This window comes from Chaetura pelagica, unplaced genomic scaffold, assembly GCF_000747805.2.
Source record: "Chaetura pelagica isolate M959 unplaced genomic scaffold, ChaPel_1.0 scaffold328, whole genome shotgun sequence".
In the NCBI taxonomy this organism is placed as follows: domain Eukaryota; kingdom Metazoa; phylum Chordata; class Aves; order Apodiformes; family Apodidae; genus Chaetura; species Chaetura pelagica.
Window position 1 is genome coordinate 33,931 of NW_009954216.1, and position 7,296 is coordinate 41,226.

The window sequence follows — 7,296 nt, forward strand, 5'->3', positions numbered from 1 at the left end:
TTGCTAAGGTACACACTGGAGAGCAGGGCATAAAGAAACCCAGAATATATAAAGAATCAGGATATAACATTGTGCCCAATGAAAAATTGTACAGAGGAGAAGATGTTACTGAGAAACTTCTATTAAAGCACGCACAACCTTTCAGCAGATTTCAGTGCTGGGAACTGAAATATTCTAGTTTAGGAGCTGAACAATTTAATTCTGGGTTGCAAAAGATTTGCAGCAGTTATTTGAAACAGAAAAGGGAATCTGTTAAGTGCACAAGGATGCAGTCCTGCAGCCCATGCCAGGATGTTCAGAGGTTTTCCAGAAGTCTATTGATGATTTGAGGGATTTTCTTTGTTTTACTCTTCATGAATAAGCAAAGCTTGAGGTCCTTTGCATCCTACTGCATCTGGACTTTTTGCATCCATCCAAACTTTTATTGCTGCTTCTGATTTTCCACAGCCTGTACTGTGGCTCCATTTATAAGGGACTAATGGTTTAATTTCCAGCAGCAGCACAGTTTGCAGGTAGATCCTTCAGTGAGGCCTCACGCAGAGCATGGAGCCTCTCAGTGTGAATAATGAAGCCAGGATTTGGCCTGTACCATTATAGAAATAATTCTGCTGACCCCATAGTGGGTTAATAATTCAATTACACAAAGAAAAGAAGACCTGTAAATGCAGAAACATGCTCCAGAAAGTCCACATGAAAAAAAAAACAAAAAACAACAACAAAACCCAGACAAAAACCTAAAGCAGCATGAAAAACTTGCCTCTTAATAAGCATATTGTGTAGGATCCTTTCCTCCAGCACTGACACAAAAACAATACAGATCACATGTCTTGTTAATAGTTCTGCCTTTAGGGGACTGGAAAGAAAATTACCTAGAGAAGAAAAAGCCTGATGGCAAGTTCCTTTCAGGCTTATGGGCTCTGGAGATTGAAGTGGTTTTTGCCCTCAAATATTTTCCTAATTATTTACATAAGGGGTTGTCAGATCAGCACTGCACACCATCTTTCACAGGCAAATAGTCTCTCAACAATGTCACCAGCCATGGAGCTGCAGGCTGCCAGAGCATGGGTGCTCAGGGCCCCTTGGGTTTCCCTACTGCATCCATCTCCTGCATCTTCCTTGTTACTTACCCATCCCCTCAGCACTTTTAGCCGGACTGATAGAACACATCTGTTTATTACCACCTGCTGCTCTGTATGTCTGAAGCTACAGAGAAGGATGTGTGTTCTCATCAGAGAAGAATTAATGTATCAGCCTAACATGACTCAGCAGCCACCAGGCTCATCTCTCAGCTTGTCTGGAGAAAACACAAACAGCTTTTACACACGACGATAGTCACAGGTTTATTCTGGAAGTGACTGACAAAGTGCTGTACGATGGGGGCTGGGATACAGGCAGGGCTTTGTCTAATACTGGATATTTATAACACCTTTGGAAAGGATTCTTTGGTTTTACTAATGAACACAGGGGGAGCACCAAGACCCTTCAACTGGAGATGTATTTCCAAGGCTTTGTGCTTACCCTGCCAGGGCTGACAGTCCTCCCCAGGGCATCACAGAAAAGTCACCTCCACTAACTACTGCCTCCACTATTTCCTTACACAAGGAGTGTCACAAAGATGACCTTTTCTGACGAAAAACCTCTGTTTCCACACTAGGTCCCATCAAGCACCAAATTGTGGGCACTGATATTTAGTGTAAAGGCATGACCATCTTATTCCAAGAGGTACATTATCACTCTGAGGTCTGTGAAGGCATTTAGGAATTGGCATTTTCCCAGGTTTTGTTTTTAATAAGATGCTAAAGTGTATCTGGGTACCAAAGAGATAAATGAATGGCCAAGCAAAATAATCTGCCTTTGTGTCATGGGCTACACAACAGGAGAAGCACATCAACTCCCAAACTGTAAAGCTGATGGATAAAATGTGAAGTTTTCAGATAAAATTGTAGGAAAAAAATGAAGCATTTGTGCAGAAAGGTTTTTACAGAAGCTGAGCTGAGGCAGAAGGATGAAAACACAGAGGAAAGTATTTTCAGGTAGTCAGGAAATTAAGAAAATGAGGGACCAATTCCCTGCTCTGTGGACTCCAGACCCCCCGTGCAGACTTGTTTGTGCTGTTCAGCCTCTTGGTACATCCACAGCCCATAATAACATTTTAATATGGTACTGTGAAATAAATGACAGATTCAGGAGGTGCTGAGAAGCTTAGGTAACAGGGACCACAGAAGCATCTATCTTACATAAAAGAGAAATACAACTTGTCCCTGCTGGCATTTTGCTTCTGTGTGGGTGTGTGTGAAGAGCAAAGATGTATCTTTTAAAGAAATGTATTTCCTCCCTCATTTCTTGGAGCTGTTTGCTCACTGTGCACAGCTCACCACCCTACCCAAGGGAGAGGAGCACCCACCAGCACTGCTGGCAGCTGGTGCCCCAAATCCTGCAGCTCTTGAGGTCTCTCCTCACTCCAGCCCTGGGTATCAGTTCAGAAAGTGCCCAACATTTTGGCACTCAGGAGCTGGATTTCAGGAAGGAAATGTCTCCCCAGAGAGGAGGCCGTGGCCCCTGAGCACAGGTGGGTGCAGCACAAGCACAGCTGGGCTCTGGGGAGCAGCTCTGCCCTGGGAGCCCCGGGCACGGCCACAGCAGCGGGGAAAAAACATTAAAGATGGACTTTTTACAATCAGTTTCTAATTTCCGGGGGCCAGAAGGCAGCAGGTGACCCCACAGTCACCTTGGACTGTCAGAGACAACTCCAGCACATGTCCGTGCTCAGCAGCAACAGCCCAAGACAAAGGTCCTTCTACCCACTGGCACTTAAAGAAAGGCCCTGGTTGGAAAGGGGCACTGAGCCACAGCCCTGAGCCAGCCATCAGGGGCCTGGAGATGACACTGGTTATGCTCTCAGATTCTTCCACAGACCTGTTGAGCCTGTTTTAGGAACTTTTCAGATTCCCTGCCTGTGCTGCAAACAGGTAAACGCGCACTAGTTCTGCCTTCAGGAGGCAGGGTACACCTGCCCTTCAGCTGCCTCGTTTTCCTCCTGCTGAGTAGGAAGCACCTGCACAGCAGCTCTGCAGTCTTCCCAAGGCAGAGTCAGTTGGATGAACAAGAGCTGCCATTTATCTGCCCACATCTTGTGCCTGGTCTGGTCCAATTTACAATAGATTCCTTTCCATGTCCACTAGTCAACTACCTCCCACCAAGTGTCACCAAATTACTTTCCCTTCTCTCCCTGGATTTCCTTGGTAAAAATGCACACGTCTGCCTGTCAAGTGCTACAAAGAGCCTATTACCATCAGTCATTAAAAAATCTATACACTGCCTACAAATAATTGAAATCCTATTTTCAGCTTTCCAGATGCATAAATCATCATTCCTCTCAGCAATCCAAACCACAGCCACTAAAACCTTGGATCCTGAAGGACAAGAAGGAGAATACACACTTCCTTACCTCTTGCCTTGGTCCAATGGGAAATATGAGGAGATGACACCTGAGTTCTTCACAGCCTCAAACAGACAGGCATGAAGCACTCTGACCCACATCAAAGCTGGCAATGAAATGGCAATTGTTGGAGAAAAGCCATTCTCTCATGTCTAGTGCTGTCCCAGCAGCTCATGATCATGCAGCCATGAGGAACCTGCAAGAAAACACAGATGTTATCTACTGAAATCTTTCCCTAAGTATCCTACCTAAGGTGAAAATATTTGCAATTATATCTATCTATATATATGTAGCTGCAGGAAAGGAATTAGCAATCTGAATTCCAGCTGGATAGTACTTCTTGCAAGATAATGCATCTTGTTACAGTGGAAATTTTTTTCCAGGTGAATGCACTTTCCAGGGATTGCAATTTTTCCAGGCAGTGAAGTGAGAATGCCCTACAAACCCCACTTTACATTTTGACTGAGCTCGAGTACAATGTCTGTTTACAAAGCTAGTGTGTCCCTGCTGAAAATCAGGCTTCCCAATTAATATACATTTATTCATTCCCTTATTTATTTATTGCAAGGGTAACTTTCCAGCAGCTCTAGCAAGATGCTGCAGCAAATATTATTTTAGCCCCGACCTAGGCTGACATAAAAAGAAATACCTGAATGTAAATTCAAAGTATTGTTTAAAGTATAAATGATAGTCTAACCCAGTTCAACAGAGATAAAATATTTACTTTTGTTAATTTGATAGCTGAAGCTGAGCTTAACATCACTGAGCTTCTAGAATAGCCCAAGTGCATCCCTTTGTATTTCTATAAATTGTCTCTGACAATCCCTGACTCTTCTCCCTTCCATCGTGATCTGTCAGGAAGAGTTGTAAGAGCTGGATCAGACCCTGGGAGCAGGGAGGAAGCTCCAGGAATGCCTGAAGGACAATTAGTCACTGTAGACACAAACCATGGGCTCAGTTTGGGCTGAAGACTTCATGATCCAGAGCAGGGTTTCAAGGGCTCTGCCTGAACTACCAGAGGCTCTTTGGGGTTCTGGGAAAGACATGGAAGCACTGGCCAGCCTGTTATTATAAATTTCTAATATTGTATAATAAAGCTGTTTCAGTATGTTTTTCTAGATAGAGGAGAGAATAACACACCTTTGGTACTGCCTAAATTATTTTGTATAAATAAATTATCTGAATTGCTAAGAATGTTCTTTACTTTTCAGCAATCATTTGTGCCCACACTGTGATCTCTGAGCATGGATTTCTCTTGCCTAAACTCAACATATTTCCACCTACAAGTTTTTCTCAAATTCTTTACCTGAAAACCTCCTATTTTTCACCTGGCTGTAGCTCAGCTGATTTTTTATGATTTGGTTTCTTAACCCACACTCATATCCAGCTCTCTTTAGAGCACTTTTGTATATTTTTCCTGAAATGTTTAAATATTTCTACACATGCTGGAGTCTTGAGTCAGCCTGAATTCTGATGTTTATTCATCTAAACCATCTCTCCAGATGACCTTGGGAAACAGGAGCTTTACCCAAACAAAGGCCCCACCAGCCTTACACAGCTCCAGCCTGCTCCATCCCCCAGAGAAAAGGGTTCTGTCCTGTCATGGAAAGCCCCCTGAAAGGCCTGGAAAACCATCCTTTCCTGCCTTCCACCAGACTGGAGGAATTCCCCATGGCCTGTATAGTCTCTAGGAGTATTCAAGCTTTTGGATGTTTATTTAAATTAACTTTCATCCTTTCCTGCTTGTCATAGTAGATCAAAGTTAAAACAGATACTGCTATGGAGAATATTATAATCTTAACAAATATATAAATAATGCTTAATAAAGTGTCCTAAATGCTGCTGATGGCCCCTTAGGCTTTGGAGAAGACTCCATTAGTGAATGATGACCTGTCAATCTGCACTATGGGACCAGCTGAATCTTTCCCTCCTCAGGGGACACCACTGGACTCGTCTCTAAAAATTAAATTAAAATCAGATTTTTTTTGTAAATCATCTGAGAAGTCACTCAGACTCCTTGGCTACATCAAAGGTAAGACAAACCTTTCTCTTTGGTGCTGCTGAACAATGTCTGAAAAAACTTCAGAAGGGAAACGTGCAAAGACATTGCTTTATGATCTCAGATTGTTTCAAACAAGTTTCAAGAGGGTGACAACACATTGCAAGAGCAACCAAATTTCTCCTTCCTACTCTAAGTGCATCTGCTTTCAATTCTGGGTTAACTTTTCCACCGGGTGATTTCATGTGAGCTTCTTTTGAACGTGGCCTTCTCCCTGGGGCATGGGGAGCAGCTGGGGGCACCTCATCCACCCTGTGTCTGCACAGGGGTTCCCAGGCTGCCCAGCTCATTTGCACCAACACTAAAACCTGCCTGTGCCTTCATTTCTGAGGGTTTGCTTGTTTAGGAACAAATGCCAAGCATATGTTCACAGCAAGCAGCACTGCATTTTGTGAGCAGGTTCTGCTCAGACCGAGGGGTCTGTTCTCAATCTGTGCTAACATACGATGATGGAAAAGGGCTGAGAATTAACCTCCCCTTGCCATCCACTTGTGCACATTTACACTGCATCTTATTTCTAACTGAAAAGAATCATTGTAAGGACAGCTTTGGAAGAGATGCTGTAGTCTATTTTCAATTTAAATAAATAAATAAATAAATATTTCAGTCAACATGACATGAAAATTTGTCTGAGCTTTTGGCAGACTTAAAAATAATAATTAAGCTTTCTTCCCGGGTTGAACAGAATGTTCCACTTAAATCCAAAATTAAATACACTCTCTTACTCGAGAGCTTGCTTGAACATCTTTACAAACAAGAGGAAAATACATTTAGATAGGAAACATAGAAGCTGACAATTAAAAAATCATCTTGGCTTTATTGCAAAAGGTACAAGCTTGCCTGATGCTTTCCTGGGCTGCTTTTCTTTCAGTTTCTTTCCTCATGAATCAATCTGGCAACATATAATAGTTCAATTAAAGTTTCAGGTTTTGAGATGGTCTTGAGGGATTTTTGCAGTAGGGTCTGAGGAAGGTCATAGTGCTCTCTGATGCTCGGGGTAGAGAAGTTAATGCAAAAGGCTGATTTCTGACAACTCTCCTAAAAAATGTAAAAAGGTAGATGAAGCCTTGCAATCATGAAAGCCCTGTGCTGGGTCCTTCATCAGTCGTAGCCAAAGTTTCTGGGAGGAAGAGGTGTCTTTTTTCTTCTTTTACTCCTTGCCAGGCTCTTGGAGCCAGAAAGCACCAGCCTCCCCATCTCCGACACGTGGGCTCCTTACGGGGGGTTAGGAGTGAGCAAACCTCTGGTAGGAAATGAAGCCACCTGAATCCCTCAGCCAGGAGCCAAACGTGGCCCAGGGCTGGGAGAGAAGATTATAGCACTTGTCTTTTTCATTGAAAGAGAATTGTTCTGAAGTGCTATCGAAGCCGGAGAAATCCCCGGCTGGCTGCGGGCGGCACGGCTCGGCAGCACATCACACTGGGATTACCAGGAAAAGCACCAACTGCAAGACAAAATCGTTCTGCAACTAAAAGGAAAAAAACCACCCAGACCTGTCCTTCTTCCAGGAGCTTGGAAAAGCTGCTTTTCTCTTCACAAAAATAGCTGCCAAGTGAGAGCGTTGATCATGTTGATGTGGAGCTACCAAAGCCAGCTGACTTGTGTGGGTTGGAACAGTTAACAGCTGGACTCGTTGGAGAGCACAGTGTTATTGGTATAACTGATAACCAGGACTGAGCAAGGTTATCTTGCAAGTCGTAGATTTGACTTTGCCAAGAGCAGCGGGCATTTGCAGAGGGAATGAAGACCCTGAGTTCCAGATGAAGGAGCGAGCAGGGAAGGAGCCGGAGCGCCCCTC